Genomic DNA, 18,062 nt, shown 5'->3' with positions numbered 1-18,062 from the left:
TACATAACTCTACATCAAGAATTAATTATTTTGTGACATGTTACCATTTAAAATGTAAATGTGCAAAGAAAGAACCATGCTTCATGTGATGGAATAACAATATGCTGAAAATTTGACAGCTGTCAAAACGATGTCATTATTTATTTACTGTATTGCATGTAAGGGAAGTTCCCTGATGCTCTGGATAAATTTCCCCTAGTAGTATAAATAACATCTTGTATCTCCCCTGAAAGAAGCTACAAGCCTAGGGGGACTTAAGTGGTCAAAAAAGGATAAATAAATAAAATAAATACATATTCAAAACCTTAAGAGCATCATGCTAATATTTTGGCCATTCTTCAACATTTTGTGCTTTTTTTAGTATGTCCCCTACAAAATATACTACATGTTACCATGCAAGAGGTGATTTTGCAAGGCAACTGGAAAATCATCCTTCAAGGTCTGAATTCATAATTACTGAATTCCAGACTGAGCTTGACAACAGGCTGAAATTAAATATGAATATACTTAAACTTTGGCAATTGTCAAAATTATGAGTTGCTTTGTTGAATGTTTGTTCAAAACCTTGACACTGTTTAAAAATTCAGCATCATATTTTCAGTGTATTGTGCGCATGTTTCTAGTATGTCCAGAATTTTACAGAATGACCAGATTTTTCCTTTATATTTTTGAGTCTGTTCTTCAAAAAAATGTGTCTTTTTCTGACAAATCATTGAGAACTGAAGTCACTAAATAATGACAACCATTTGAGTTTCAGACTACATATCCTTCAGAAAATGCATCTTAATGCAAACCTATTATTCTAACTACTTCCTAAGTCAATACAATTAATATTTAAAACATGTCCCTTATTTTGAGCCTTTGAGCTAAGATGTTGAGAGGTATGACCCTGCTCTGTCTTTACAAAAAAATTGCCTTAAATTAATTCCATAAGTTTTCATAATTATTTTTCTGGCATTCTGGCATATGTTTTTGGTTGCTATTTTCATTAATATGCAACCTGGCACACAATATTAAAACTTCCAAAGATACAAGCCTGATCTAAAAATGTGGATTCCTGAGGTGTGATATTGTACTCAGTTGGTTTATAATTGACTTGTATCTTTAAACATCTAAAGATACAAGCCTGTTCTAAATAAACTGAGTACAATATTCTTTTTTTAAACAAGAAACTTCTTTACTAAATGATCACTTATGACATCGGCAATCATATATTTATATAAATGAAGAAAAAACATATTGACATAATCCCAGTTACAAGCATTTTACATGACAAACCATAGTGACAACTTTAGTTGCAAACATTATACATCACTTATAATCTACCCAACCATTATCAGTCAAACATTACATAACTCATTCAAATCTGCCTTCTTTTAAACCTCATCCCCCATGTATGTATTGTTCCCCCAGTTCCCATTTTTTCCTCTGTAAATTTCTCATACCCTTTTCTAAAGATCGCAGCTCCAGTTGTTTCATCTCTGTTACTGTATTCACAACTTCTAGTACAGTTGGTTTAGACTTTGATATCCATTTTCTAGTAACTGCTTTTTTTGGCAGCCAACATAATTAGACTCGGCAAGTCCTTACTATGTCTAGGCAATTCAGATTCTGTATCATAGCTCAGAAAAAACATTTCCCTAGTTACACCAATTTGCTCACCCAGTATCTCTGATAAACACTATCCTATCTGAGGAATACACATTTAGAGACATTTTTTGGACCACAGCATGAACAGAATACCTGTCTCTCACATTGATACTGGAATTACATTTTCCAGCTAGAAACTAGATTTTAGCTAACTTGCACAGAGATCCCTTTCAGATCAAAGTGAACACTTTTTTATTACTGTATTTGTTTATGGGAAAGGATTATACAAGCCTGTTATGTAGATTCAGATATAGGATGAAAAATCCCTAGCAACTGTTGTGAAGGAGTTCCTCATCTCCACTAAGGAATGCTTGGATATGTTTCAGCAAACCTCAAGGCAGCACAACAAAACTGTCTCTTAGTCAGTTGTCATTGTTTGCAGCTTGACAATATGATGATGACAGAATTGGAGCACTTCTCCAGAGTAAGCTTGACAAACAAATAGCTCTGTAACCATTGAGTTAAATATGTATGAAATGCCAAAATGAATGTTACTGTTAGCTGTAATTTCAAAGGGCAGCTATATCAATATTATGGGCCAATTTCATATACACCTAGCTTGTGAAAAGTCATGCTTATGTGTTATTTCTTGGAGTATAACACTGACTCCATGGCTTTCTGATTTGGGGCTCACCATTTTTTCTATCATGGTTCACCTTTTTTACATTAAGTCTTGTGGTTAGGTATAACAATGTCTAAACTCAGTTGCAAGATTGCACTTTGGCGCAAAGTTTTTAAATTCTGTGATATTGTGAGTAGTCTTTAGTTTGATGAAAGCTGCCTCAGAAGTTTTTCTGCTTTCAGTGCTTTCATCAGAAGCATGCATTATACATAAAAACATACAAGTGTGATGAAAGCTGCCTCAGAAGTTTTTCTGCTTTCAGTGCTTTCATCAGAAGCATGCATTATACATAAAAAACATACACGTTTTATAAATCTGACTGAGATGCATTGCTCAGTTAAATTCGTTGAACTTCTTTCTCTCTATGTGGAGCTTTTCTCCCCGGGCCTCTGCTGAAAATGGGCTAACACCCAGTTGGCCTTCCTCGTTATCAAATGTAAAATAAATAAATAAATAAATTATACACTCATTAACTGAGACAATGTTATAAATGAAACTACATTTTTTTTCTCTGGCTCCCCTCAGCTATCCATCAGCTGCCACCAGATCCTCTCCTTATTCAATGCGTCTAGCAGACCTAATTCAACCATCCCTGTGCTCAAACTAACAAATGCCAAGGGCCAGGGAGGAAACTGATGACACTTGTGCAACATCAGACTGCTATCGGTGAGTGTGCCTCAGTCCCTACTGCCCCACAGCAGTCTTGCAAGCTAAGCATGCTCGAACTTCAAGAGGTATATGTATGGATTTTCATCCTCCTGGCCAAGTGGTAGAGCACTTGAAGTACTGAGCTTACCAGGCTCTTCATTTTGCTATTGAGGTAAGTTTAGGCAACCTCTCTCCCCTCAGGATGGACAACCTGGTGTCAGCTGTTCACTGCCATCCATATCCATCATCCTATAACTCCACCCCCATGCTGGTCCTTTTGCATGAGTCAACTGCAGTGCAATAAATGCATGGGTTATCTCTGCTGCAGTGTCATGAGCATGATAAATGAAACGAAGGCCTTAAGATCCTAGTCAACATTTTTTCATAGCAAAACAAGATATTTCATATCAATCATACAGAATTACATTTCAGGTATACAGTGCAAATTTTCACAACTTTTGTTTTTTATAGCATGATAGCATGTTGTGCCTTTCAGCTTTTCACAGTTAGGGGTCACCACAGCGGAACTCCGGTCTGCTAATGATTGGCAGTAGATTTTTACGTGCCGAGTTGCCAGCCCTGACGCACAACCTTCAACGAAGGTACGCCTATTCACGCATGTCTCCATGCAGAAGACGCTCTAGCTGGGAATTGAACCGGACAACGTCTTACTGTGAGGCGACAACGCTACCGCAGCACCACCACCGCAGTTTATAGCATGATAGTATGTAGACTGAAAAACAGCATACTGAATATATGAGAAAGCATTATTAAACAACACCAAAGTAACAATGCCATATTTAGTGATTAAAACATAACCTTATAATTTTGAAGTCTTTAATATTTTGACATACAATTTGCAACACATTATTTCATTCAGATATCTTCAGTAATGTGATAGTGGCTATACATGCCACATTTAATTGGCAAAAGCTGCACATCCCACAAGATGGGGCCACAGGACCATGTTTGCATGCATTAGAAAATTAAGTATTTACTTTTGACAGAAAATGCAGTCTTTGCCATTGAGAATTAACTTCTGAATAAGTCATGAAAATATTTACTCCTTTTGTTGAAGAACTTTATTATAACAAAGGAGGAGACATTTAATTTGAACTGTTAAACAAATTGCACTAATGCTTTGCATTTGCTAAACAAATACTTGTTACTCTTGAATGGTTGTGTAGTAATTGTACAATGTATGTATTTGTGATGTGGGTTAGTATTTTAAGCGACTTTTTTTTTCTATTTCCTGTGGATCATTTAAACCTTTTTTACTCTGTAGAGCATAACGATGGAAATTCTAAACATGAGACATGCTTGTCATGCTTTCAACATGCATTCATTTGACACTTATAAAACATGAAACATGCTTGTCATGCTTTCAACATGCATTCATTTGACACATAAAACATGAAACATGCTTGTCATGCTTTCAACATGCATTCATTTGACACTTATAAAACATGAAACATACTTGTCATGCTTTCAACATGCATTCATTTGACACTTATAAAACATGAAACATGCTTGTCATGCTTTCAACATGCATTCATTTGACACTTATAAAACATGAAACATGCTTGTCATGCTTTCAACATGCATTCATTTGACACTTATAAAACATGAAACATGCTTGTCATGCTTTCAACATGCATTCATTTGACACTTATAAAACATGAAACATACTTGTCATGCTTTCAACATGCATTCATTTGACACATAAAACATGAAACATGCTTGTCATGCTTTCAACATGCATTCATTTGACACTTATAAAACATGAAACATGCTTGTCATGCTTTCAACATGCATTCATTTGACACTTATAAAACATGAGACATGCTTGTCATGCTTTCAACATGCATTCATTTGACACATAAAAAAATTATAGGTGCCTCGTCCTGTACCAACAGAATATTTTATAGCAACCTAACATACGCTGATGTAACCATTAATTTGCTTTATAAATTAACAGCATGAAGAAGTCCAGAAATATTTGTACTGTCATTAAATACCTATGCCAAATAATAGATGTAATTATAAACTGCTATATTAATTTAACTTTAAACATTTGCAGTCATTTACATATTTAGACTGAGGATTTCCCTTGTTTTATCTGGCTTTATGGAAAATTTATTAAACACACATTTCTGATGTGATGCAAAAAGAAATAGGTTCATAGGTAGTTACTGATCATATGGTCCAGAGGACCACTGAAGATTTTTGCTCAATTTTCCCAGAGGGCTGACTGGTTAAGTGATTGCACATTTTACAGAAATGAAGGCTGAAGGAACCAAACCCTCGACTACAGAAAGTAGCTTATTAACAGCTCATAGCCTTAACCCTCTGCACAAACTGCTCTAATTTCTGATAACATTGTATCAGCTGTTGTTGCCAAAAGATGCTAAGCAATGTTAATAAAAATTAGTTATATTAAATGTATGTATTAATGTGTAAGTGTCTGTTCTACTAAGCAAACCACATAACTAAGGAAACATAGAAAGGGGTTTGCTGAAACAGGGACTTAAAAACCTAATGAACTTTGGTATCTTTTTAGATGTGCGACTGACACTCACTGATTGTCAGTACCTAATTCCTTCCACAGTTCCTTGCCAAGAGAAGGCTTCCTCAAGAACCTCTTTTTGCCTCCATTATACTGCTGTCTCTCTGCTGAAGTTCTAAGCAAGTACATTAGTAAAATGCTATAAAGCATAGCCTGACAATGTTTACATGTTCAGTAAATGTGGTATTACAGTTACTAATATTGCAAAGGTGAGCTCTTTGGTAAAAGACAGGGAAGACAAAAATACATACAGGTAGAAAAATATGTTGTCTTGGTTTATTTTCAAATGAAGAATAAGAATTTCTTAGATTGGACATATTCTATAAAGCAATCCTGGTCACAAAAATGTGGACTTTTTAATGTCTTCTGAAATGGTTGGCACTGTAATTATTCTGGCATTCTTTAGGTTCTTTACTAAATCATAAATAACCTTGACTTATTTCCTACTTTAGTACATGGTTGAACTTGTTGAAAATCAAAAAAGAAAAGCAAGGACACATGCCTACCTCAATGTCTCCGAGCAGGTTCCTCTGGTTTCTTTAAGAAAGCTCTACAGTTCAAAATAAGAACGGAACCAAAAGCAACAATCACATTCCTAAAATAAGATGGGAGAAAATCACTTTACGATCACATTCGTCTTTTGTTTTATTCACTACCCCTCTGTAACTATAGCCTGCTAGTAAGGAAGTCAGGAATGAAAGCTGTCACAATTACACAGGAAAGCAACCTGCATATCTGGATAAAATGAACAACAGAAGTCCAAAGGTAGAGCTCATAAAAAGGTATATTTAGCCAGTAGTCTGTTATATATTGACGCAGACAGCTGCACCACCTCTGCTCTTTGTCCTGTGCCACTCCTTCAACACAGTGGCACCAATCAGCTGCCTGACATCTGTGAGGACACCATTATAGGTGATGGGACACTTTTGGAATTATCTTTTAATTGCAGTGGTCTGTAACCTGGCTGTTATATAGTCAAATAAATCTAAAAACAAAAAAAAAAATTACACCTGATGCAGTATTTTATTACTTAGCCATGTTGAACTCGTTGCTTCCTTCTTGGACTTCCAAATAAATAAGACAAGAGTAGAATGCTATTAAATCAGGCAAATGTAGAATGCTGATTTATGGTTCCTATACTGAAAAGCACAGCCCAAATATGCTGTGTAAGCAGAAGTCATTGAAGCAATTAAAGACAACATAAGAATTAATCCAGTAAACTTAACAAACTTCCTAAGAGAGCAAATGTTAGTTTGTTGCAAGTATGCTTATCCTGTAACATCAAACCTCAGTATAAATAACAAAATTGTTTTTTTTTCTTCCTCTAAGGCATCATATCAGAAGGACACTGGCAGACTAGTGATAGCTACCTCAGTTGAATTATGAAAATCTATGCACTTCCTCATATATCTTGTTTCGTAACTGAAACACGAGTTGCCAACAGATGACAGAATATTGGAAAGTCTCATCAGCTGTCTTTGTTAGAAGGTCTGTCATCTGACTTATTTGCTTCAGTCCTTCAGATATCCTTTCATTCAGTTGCACGGGAAAATCTCTCTTTTATTTTTTTACTGAACTGACACACGTTATAATTTTTGCAGATTTGTGAATAATGATCTCTGACCCTTTAATCTGTCCTAGTTCTAGTTTCTGTAAAACTATGTTAATGTCTTTAAACTGTAAGTTACCTTGTACCGTGAATGTCACCTGTCATTAGTTGTATCTTCCTTATACCACACCTTTGTTGTTCTTGTTGTCCAGATGAACCACTCATATTCTTTGAATTGTACAAACAACAGAATTATGACTATCTGGTGAAACGTGTGAATGCATAAGTGGCCTGGATCATGGCTGAAAATAGTCTGAGGACCAGCCCAACTAGCTGGGCAACAAATATTTAATGTAATTTAATTGCTATCAAATTCCATGATACTCATCACATACAAACCAAGGATGCAATATATGCCACACCCTCCTATGACAGGTTGTTAGTTGATGCTATAGTTGCTCTAAGTAATTTATTGACCCCAGTGTGTGAACTTGTATGTACTTCTCTGCGAATTGCATCTATCAGTATGGGACCTAACCTAGAGTACCCAGCTCGCTCACTCACTCACTCACTCACTCACTCACTCACTCACTCACTCACTCACTCACTCACTCACTCACTCACTCACTCACTCACGTCATTCTTGTGCGGTGCTGTGCAGAAAGCCCTGCTGCAGTGAATAAAATGCTACTTGAAAATACTTTTTGACACAGTAGCTGCAATGTCACTTTCAGGATAATCTTTGCAGAAAATTGCAAGAAATCATACTACAACCACTCAGTCTTTATTCAGTTAAAGAAGAAAAGTGAATGCCAATTTTCAAACACCTAATGGTACACTGGCTCAACATCTTAGATGTTTATTCTGGATGTGTCCATCTCTGATTTTGCATATTCAACATCAGACATTAAAATATTACTGAGGAAGCCTAGACAATTAAAATCTAGCAATCATTTTCAAAGACTATAACTATCCTGGTAGGAGACAAATGTTATTTGGCACAACTGATTGGTCAAGTCATGAATGCCGCCAAAAGCAGGAAGTTTGTTCCATTTTTTTCTCCTTTTGGGGCAAGTACCAAGAAGATATTTTGTGTACCTATATAGAAGGTTTGAGATTTTAATACAAGGCTTGTATGTTAGAAGGTTTGATATCCAAAAAAAGTTTGCTTAAATGCAAGATGCCTAGTCTCATGTCTGCTTAAACTGAAAACCTAAGCAGCTTTGCATGTTCTGGATATTTGTGATAAACCAATAAACATATTTAGAGACAGAGCATACGTAGTTTCCACACTGGTATTATTACATTTGTTGAGTTGGGCCAAGATAGAAGGAATAATTAATTCACTGGGAAATTTTACATAATACTGAGATTTTACAGGGCAATAGAAGCTATTTAATAAAGAGACATTTAAAGTTATTTATATTTCTCACACTTTGCCAGCACCTCTTATTGCAAATGCCAAGCAGCTCTATATGGTGCTACAGGACTTAAATACTTTAATCTGTAAACAAAAAAACTGTCAATAAAATATATGTGAAGCATAATGCTTGTTAATTTTAACTTATTAATACAGTTTGATTTCTTTTATATAAATATAAATGTGCCTAGGTCACAAGTAATAATTCAATAAAGGTGTTTAAAAAATAAGCATAAGAAAGGAAGTGCCTATAAATATGTCAGTAACATTTTAATGGATAATTTTCTTATTTCCACTGTCTATATTTTGGTAATTTTTGTGCTTGTGGTCACCATATTAAAATACCCTGCTGTATAAAATTAATTTCTTCCTGAGCTAATTATCTCATAAGAAAAGAATATGCAAAGTAGACACACTTTGACATCGAGAAAGGATGAGTTCTTGAATACTTCCTACAGCAGAGCTACATTGCTGCACATCTGCTGTTTGCTGACGATTTTTTTTTCTTTTTGCTTGTTAAACAGTTTTCAAATGTGTCTCTTTTAAAAGAAAGGAAATCTGAAATATTGTAAGTGTTTATTTTACTGTGGGCTTACAAGCACTCCAGGTTTTGATTAGCTGCATGTTTTTTTGTCATCTTTAGTTTCTGCTGCATTACATGATTTTATGCTTGTTAGAGAATAAGTTCAGCAGCATTCGTACTCATGCAGCATAATCGCTAGTGAGCAACTGTTCCATTCACACTATTTCAGTCATTCTGTATTCTTACTGCAGCAGCTTGCAACCCCATGCAAAAAACTGTGGTATCCGAGCTTGTTACCACTGTGCCTCTTGGTTGTTGCTTGATCTGTTAAATACTTGTTGTGTTTACAGCAGCAGCCTGTAAGCCTATGCACGTGTGCAACACGTACCTATATGCTTTTATGGCAATGGCACCACTTTAAGTAAATATATTAAGTTGCTAAGATTTTTTGCAACATCAACATCTATAAGCTGAGGTTTGTCTGTCATGCAATGCTTGCTAACCATTTTTACACTTAGTAGCTACTTTTTTCACCCATGTCTATATCTTGAGTTGTGTGCAACAGAATAATTGTTAAGCTTTTTGGTACTTGTGCCTATAACTTGTATCATTTTCTTAACATAATACTGAAAATATATCGACAGGTTGTCCAAGTTAGTCTTGATGGTGCTATGCTTTTGAATTACACAAAACTGTTAATGCTGTAGCTCATAACTGATACCTAAGCATACAAGCTTCTATTACTGCATTGCACCAAGCATACCACCCAGAACCTATCTGAATTCCAGATCCCACTGGGCCACAGTCTGCATATAGCCTTTATTTTGTTAGCCTACTTAACAGACTGATATAATCATGCTCACTGACATCACTTATTGATACTGGAAACAAAATCTACTTGATAGAGGCATAGCTACATATTCAAACAGGAGGTAAACCTCTCTCATCTGTCATGCACCCAGGTTGTTAGTGCTGACTACATACCTAAATCAGCACATCACAACCACAAACCTACATTTTTTGATGCAATAAAGAATTGAACCTAAAGCTCCATAGGACTCCTAGACAATGCACCTAGAATTCAGCAGCAAAATCACACCTCACCCACCAAACACACCACATTTACCAATTAAAGTACGTGTCTGCAAAGTAGTAGAATTCTTTAAGGAAGGCAGGCCATACTGCCACTGAAAAGAAAAATCCAGGCAACAAAATACCCCTTAATCAAATGTGAATGGCACACACTACAATACCGGAAACTAACTTTAATGGTGGTCATTTAGTGACTTATAATGCTGAATTCATTTATAAAGGTATATGAGCATATATTACAGGACTGTTTAGCATTAAAAATTCTTCCACAGCAACATTTCAAACAAGTGCAGTTGGTTACTCTTCAGGTTCCAGTTATCAATGGGTAACTTAAGGTGCACAAATCAAATATTATCCCTCCAGCTAGGCTGAATGTATCTCTTATTTATTTATTTATTTTATTTTTATTTTGCATTTGTTGACTGGGATAGTCCACTGGGCCAAGTCGGCCCACTTTTAGTGGAGGCCCGGGGAGAAAAGCTCCACAAGAATAGTTACATTGCATTGCATTACATTTACATTGAATTACATTTACATATATGTAGGTTTACATTACATTACTATTAATAGAATATTCATTCTAATGTATTAGCTAACATTAGTAGAATAGGAAATCTTATTAATCATATTTAAATCAGAACTGAACAGAGAAGAGCTCATTAGGTGTTCATGTAAACAAAAATATAAAGAGGAGGGTAGGAACAAAAATGAAGGAGGTAGTTTAGGTAGGAGCATGAGAGGGACATTCCCATTTGGAGGACAGATGTGAGATGAGTTTTGAAGTTATTATGGTTAGGTAAGTTGTGTAGATGAGGGGGGGTATCTCTTTGTGGAATCCTGTTGGAGAAACTAGGAAGATTATTAGATTCCTGTTTGGTGCTTCCTGTATTAGATACTTAGCATTTTTTTTGGAAATCCTGAAAACAATAGAAGTAGGGGAAGGTTGTTTTCTTGCTACTTTTATTGTTCAGTTATATTATTGTAATATTTGTTATCAGTTTGGTTTAAAAGGTATGCCTTATTTGCTAGGAGGACCCACCAGGAATGTGACAGTAACACTAATGGAAATTTGGTTTATAATTATAGGTTCATAGGTGAGTACTAGCCTAATGGCCCTGGAGCCTTTACAAGTCCAGCCCATAGGATTACCCTGGCATCGTGCCACCCGACCTTAGTTCCCAGTGCCTCTGTTGAGTAGAGCCACTGGAGTGATCCCCGGGGTGAATTTTCTATTTATCATCCACTCATCAAGATTTCTCTTGATGAGGGACAGTGAGGAGCTCTGCTTGACATGTATGGGAAGTCTATTCCAGAGCATGTGCAGTCTCTGGGTGAGGAACCTGTCCCTCCAGCATATTCTGTTGATTGTGGTAATGAGGATGAGGTCTCTGGAGTATGTGGCGCAAAGGGATTGGGATTTCTTTAGCTGTAGCATTTCTAACAGAGCTGGGTCAGACATGGCTTTGTAAGTCAAGCAGAGATCGCCTCTAAGTAGGCGATATGAGACAGAGAATAGTTGGAGTTTTTTGAGTCCGTCCATATAGGACAAGTGTTTAATGCCTAGGATCCTCTTTGTGAGATACTTTTGTGGCCTCTCCAGTTGTTGCAGGTGTCTAGTGAGGTACATGCTAAATGTGACAGTGATTGGCCTAATGAGGGAAGAGTAGCTGGAGACAATGACCTCTTTCTTCCTGGATGCAAAACCCTTAGTAATGAGATGTGCCACATAGAAGCATTTTCTGACCACAGTGGCAATGTGGTAGTCGAAAGAGAGGTTGCTGTCAAGCTGTGTCCTATGGTCCTGTGTTCAGTGGACTACCATCGATGTGGTAATTCATGGGAACCGGGTTTTTTCCCAAATGGGATGATGACACATTTTTTGGCATTGAGCTTAAGGCCATGGTTCTGACACCAGTCAGTCTCAGTGCGGCCTTTCTGTAGGATTTCAACATCACTTTAGGAGTTAATTATGGATCGCAACTTGCAATCGTCTGTAAACTTTGTCAGCCAGAGTCCCTTTGTGTTGGCCTGGACTTCAGAGAAGTAGATACCAAACAGGAGAGGACCCAGGCCCAAACCCTGTGGGACTCCACTCATGACTGGTAGGCAGTCTGACTTGGAGTGAGCTACTTTCACACTGTGGGTTCTATCTGTGAGCAAGTTTGCAACCCACCTAGTGATATAGGGGTTGATGCCTAGCTTAGTGAGTTTTTCTATGATTCCTGTGTGGGGAATGGTATCAAAGGTCTTGGCCAGATCAATGTAGGCTGTATGAATCACCTTGCCTTCATCCACAGCTCTAGTGACTGACTCAAAGAAGTCAACCAGGTTAACAGATATGATCTACCCTTCACAAAACCAAACTGTGTGAGATCCAGAGTTTGGAGATTCCCTATATCCTTGTTTATTAGGTCCATGATGATGTGTTTCATAGCTTTGCATATCAGACTCATCAGGCTAATGGGGAGATAGTTCCCAGGGCCTGTAGTTGTTCCTCCTTTGTGGAGAGGGATGACTGTAGCAGTATGCCATTTGGTAGGGACAAAGCCTGAGGTGAGGCTATGATTGAATAGGGCACACAGGTGAGGTGCCAGTTCACTCTGTAGTTCATGCAGAACACAGCCAGGGATATTGCCAGGTTCCATAGAAGCTGTATTTTTGGCCTTGGACAGTGCTGTTTTAACCTGTGTAGCAATAATACTGGGTGCCTGGCAATCTACTGGTATTGCAGTGGGTCCTTTGGTGGGGAGAGAGGGGTAAAGTTGGCTCTGAATCTGTCGGCCAATATATTGGCAATATCTGTTGGCTCGGTATAGGAGGTGCCATTGCGCAATAGCTCTGACCAAATCTGGGTATTGCTATGGAGATTCTTTACATAACTATCTCCCTCATACAGTACACCGATGATTCTACCCTCATCTCTATCTCTGACAACATCGCTGAACTTCATTCCCTTACTCAGCAATCCTTTATATCTACTGAACCATGGCTAACAGATAACCTACTAATCCTCAACCCCAAAAAGACTAAACTCCTATTATTCCTCCCCCACTCACTCTCCCACCTTAAAACCTCCTTCTCAATTAGTTCAGCAGATAATACTCTTATTAAACCTGATGCTCATTATAAACTTCTTGGAGTCATTATCAATGATGAACTTAAATTTACCCTACATCACCTACACTGTATAAAAAAGACCAACCAGAAATTAGGCTTACACTATCGAAATAAAAAATGCCTAACTCCAAATGCCAGACTCACCCTAGCCCACGCTTTTCTCCTCCCATTACTTCTCTATGCTGCCCCATTGTTTACTAACATTCAAACCACAACTTTACATAAACTCCAGCAAACCTACCATAAGATTGCAAGATTCATCACAAACTCTCCATACAAAACACACCACTGCACAGCCCTTACATCCCTTAACAGGCTTGAATTCCCTCACTTACTGCTGTTTTCACAACTTCAAATGGTTCACTCTATTCACTACAAGCCTGCATCTTGCCCTGCTCTCTCAACTTTCATCTCTTCCTATAAACCTGCTCGTACCCTCCGCACCGCCAACCTACAACTACTTCAATCCTTCCAACCAAAGAAATCTGTAGGCAAACTCTTATATAAATGCTCTATAGCCCAAGCTTGGAACAAACTTCCTACAGACATATTCTCCACTATTCACCCAGCCCACTTTAAAGAAAAGCTCAAACTCCATCTACTTAGCTCCAAAATTTGTTCCTGTATAACCCCAACCTAACCCCTCCCTCTCCTATCTTAGCTCTCCCACCTCAATTACCTTGAACCGCATATCTTTATTGCTTATTACATCTCTACTATACATACTGTTAACCTCCCCTCTATTACATCTAAGTACACCTTACCTTTTTTCCCTACTCACATATACACGTCTGAACATCAGAAATTCCTCTACTCCTAAATACCTCTCTATACTTTTAGGTACCTTAAAAATAGCTCTAGTCTTACTAACTGTAAATATGCATATAACTCCATCTTGTTATTTTTTTATTCTCCTCCTCTATATCTTACACCCCACCAGATAAGATAACTGTGTGCTACCATGCATTCCTTGAATATTATAATTGTCTGTATAACTCAATGACTTGAATGTTTCATTACTATAATGTTTTTTTATCAACGATGTATAACACAATAGCTGAATGTATTTTGTTACTGTATTTTTGGAGCTTTTCTCCTCGGGTCTCCACTGAAAATGGGCCAAAAGCCCAGCTGGACTAACCCGGTTAACAAATGTCAATACATAAATAAATAAAATAAATAAACTATAGAAGATGTTGTGGTTGTCTTTACTATCTGCTGCAATTCTGGTTTCATAGCTAGCTTTAGAGGATTTGATGAGGGATCTCAACTTTTTGTTGAGGCTGATAAGGGAGTTTTTCAGTCTTGGGACTTTGCCTTATGCTTCATCAGTGTCCTCCTTCTGTTGTAGAGTTTGTTTATGGCAGGGGGGGGGCACCAGATTGGCTTCCTTTTTTTTTGGAGGAGAGTATCTTGGTTCTATTGGGTATGGCGAGATCCATGCATTTGTGCACATGCTCATACAGGACATTAGTGCATGATTAGCTGGTCATGCAGCTGTTCTCCAATTGAATGGGTGCCGTGAAGTTAGCCACCTCTGTTTTTAGGAGCCCAAAGCTAGTTTTGGAGAAGTTTTTCATGGTGGTTACCTTTGCGGGGGGGGGGGGGTGGATTTTCAAGGTGATTAGTTTGTGGTCAGATCTTACCAGGGAGGAGTTGACTATTGGTAATAGAGCAATGGCTGCCCAAGTTAGTAATGACCAGGTCAAGGATGTTACTACCTCTAGTGGGGGTAAGAACGAGCTGGTCCAGAGCATTGGAATTAATGAATTCCAGGTAATGTTGGGCAAGTGTATTGGTACATAAGTAGTTTTCCCAGTTAATGGAGGGGTAGTTGAAGTCACCCAGTATGAGAGTGTTAGGTTGAACCCTGATATTCTCCAGGGTGCTTAGGAATGTGGGGTGTGAGTCTTGGGACATAGTTAGGGACCTTTAGCAGGTTACAACCTGAATCACTGTTGTACCCAATGTTAGCTGCACCTGAAGTATCTCTGATGCATTATGTTGGGCTACCAGTCTGGAGGTGTGCTCATCCTTTATGAATATGGAAACGGCACTGACTTTGTAGCTTCGGTCCAAGTTCTGGGGCCGAAAGGTGTGGAATGAGTTATAGCCTGGTAGTGCAGGGGTGCTTCTGCTGCCTTGAACCAGGTCTCTGTTACAGCACAACTGTCCATTGTTATCCATTTTAAGGAGTGCTTAGAGCGAGTGCATTTTGAGATTTAGACTTCTAGCGCTGAGTTGCATGACCCTCAGATTGCATTTGTTTGTAGCTGTTATGGTGGTAATTTGGTCTTTGGAAACCACCTAAAAAAGGCACTATAGGGGTGGCAAGAGCCTTGGCCAGTATGTGGAAGCCAAGGGGAGACAAATGCAGGCCATCTCTGGCAAAGCATTGAGGTCTGTCAATCATGTAATCCCAGGCAGACTGATACTGGATCCCCTTAGAATGACACCAGAAACTGAGCCAATTGTTGAAATCAATCATTTTCTGCTTGTACTGTGGTATCATTCTGGGTGATGGTAGGAGGCTGCTCAGGGCTACTGTCATACCTGCCTGGGCTACATAATCTGAGAGCTCCACCATGTCTCTTTTCATGTAGTCCAGGGTGGTACATCTCAGGTCATTCACACCCACATGAGCAATGACAGAGTCATCTTTGTACCTGTTGTTGAGGGACCTGAGTGCATGCATTATGTGGTGGATCCTGGCACCTGACAGGCAGCTGACTGTTACTTTCTCCTTATTCAACCTAGTGAGTGGGACATCAGTGTGCCTCACTATCGAGTCACCTATGACTAGTATGTTGAGCGTGCTGTTTGGCCTTAGGGACTTTGATTGAGTTCACAGTATTTAGGAGGGTTATGTGTCTCGTGATTAGTGTTGTGTCATGGTGGTCGATTGCATTTCTGCCTTGGAGGTCTCTGCTGTTTGCTTAGCTTTTTATTGAGAGCCTCCACGAAGTTGGGTGTGTGGTTTGTGTTTTTATGTGAAGGCAGTGCTGGTGTGTGTTCTGAAGGGCAATGTGTTCCATGTGGTGTGGTGCAATTGTTGACCTTCTCCTCTTGACCAGCTATTCCGGTCTTGTCTGGAGAGTGCGTGGCTTCCAGTTTGGATATATAAGTGCATATCTCCCAAGGGAGGTAAGAGGAGAGGGTTGTCAGTGTACATGAGGCAGTTGCTACATTGCCTCAGGATGCCCAAATTCACCAGGTTAATAGGAGAAAGCAGAGGGACCTGACCTTTAGACATGCCTGGAGGGGTGGGCATTAATAATAAGTACTGGAGCTGTTTCCTTGTAGAAAAGTTAGTGCTGTTAGCACTTTTGTGTGCTATAATAATTGCTACAAGAAGTCTAGTGCTAGACTAATAAGCTAGTAAAAGTGCAGGAGAGGAGAGAACTAGCAGATCTAAGGGAAAAATTGAAGAGCTGACTTTTTGGTACCGTCAGAAGCTTACAAACAGTCCAGGATACAGCAAATCTGTATCTGTACTAGACTAATTCCAGGAAAGGCAGTAAACATCTTTTTTTTTAAGTAGAAAGTGAAGAGACAGAAGATAATGACATAATTCAATATTCAGAAGCTAAAGGGGTGGGCCTTTGCTAAGTTTTCACTATAAACAGTAGAATGAGCTGATGTAATATGACTGGGGGGAGTGTCCAGTATCAACTTTATACCAGAGGTGGGCAACTCGAAGCCATCAAGACTTAAGACCACCAAAAGAACTGGGTGCATGGGAAAAACAAGTTACAAAGATATGTATTAAATCAGAAGTGCAGAAGATAATTAAAAATAAACACTTATCTTTTTGCAATATCACAGCAGGCAGTAGGTCAGTCTCTCTGCAGCTTAGAACAGCTTCAGTAAACAGGCATATCTGATTTAAAACTCTGGCTGGTAAAGGCAGAGAACCAGACACCAGCCCAATTATCCAATCAACAATAAGAGTTTTGCAGGAATGCCCCTAGCTAGATTAAACCAGTCTAATTCACTTTCTGCCACAAAGAAAACAGACAGGCCTCTAGACAAAAGATTTCACTGCAAACTGAGGGTCACAACAGTAACAAATATTCAGCTCTATCACAGAACAAAACTTTACTTTGATGGTTTACATTATCTTCAGAAGAAAATAACAGTGATTACCATACTTCCAAGGAGGCATGCTGGCACATGGGTATTAAGGTAGATGTATGAATGCAACATTTCATAGCTACATTGCATGTCAGGAAAGGTAGTCTATAGCCCAAGTGTACTTAGCTATGTGATAGGAGAAGGGGGGCAGGGACCCCCCCCATAGACAGATTTATTTATTTATTTATTCATTCATTCATTTGTATTTGTTTACTGTGTAAGAGCATTGATAAAGTAAAGACAAAAGTATTAATAGCAAAACTACAAAAAGTTAATTAAAAGGGTAAGGAGGGAGGATGTTTTTATTATAATAGGGATCTTTTCCAACATTATGTTATAAGCAAGCTTATTTACCCTACATTACTGTGTTTATCATTAGACCACTATTGCAGTAGACTAAGCTATGAGGGATAATTACCAAAACTTAGTAAGTTGGGAGGATGAAGAAGGTTCTGACAGCATCTTGAACTCTGGAAAATAGTCTTAGTAAAACCTGCTTTTAATCTAGAGAAGGAAGCAGTCTTATATTTAAAGAATATTTGTATACAGATGACCAAGTTGACACCTCTAGAATACTTCTAGAGTCTACCTGAGCTAAGGCTGCTTCTTGAGCACTTTGAAAAGAGGTAGAATGTGCTGTCCATGTTGAGAATAACAAAATTGAAGTGCATGGGATACCATTTGGAAATGGTCTGTTTTGACACTGATTGCCCATCTTTCTTGCCTCTATATGATATGAAT

The 18,062-nt window shown here is 38.2% G+C and overlaps 1 protein-coding gene across 1 annotated transcript in view; it reads right to left on the bottom strand.

Annotated features, from left to right (window-relative positions):
• LOC122805938 (epidermal growth factor receptor kinase substrate 8-like protein 3) overlaps positions 1-6,277 on the bottom strand; it is a 260,739-nt gene extending 254,462 nt beyond the window's left edge. Inside the window, exon 1 of the mRNA XM_044076182.1 lies at positions 5,993-6,277. The gene's annotated coding sequence lies outside the window, so the exon portion shown is untranslated. The remainder of the gene's footprint in view (positions 1-5,992) is intronic.
• Between the last annotated feature and the right edge of the window lie 11,785 nt (positions 6,278-18,062).

Source organism: Protopterus annectens, chromosome 7.part0 (assembly GCF_019279795.1).
Source record: "Protopterus annectens isolate FY-2018-M chromosome 7.part0, PAN1.0, whole genome shotgun sequence".
NCBI classification, from domain to species: domain Eukaryota; kingdom Metazoa; phylum Chordata; order Ceratodontiformes; family Protopteridae; genus Protopterus; species Protopterus annectens.
Note: the sequence above shows the minus strand (reverse complement) of the source record. Positions and strands in the feature narration are given on the sequence as shown.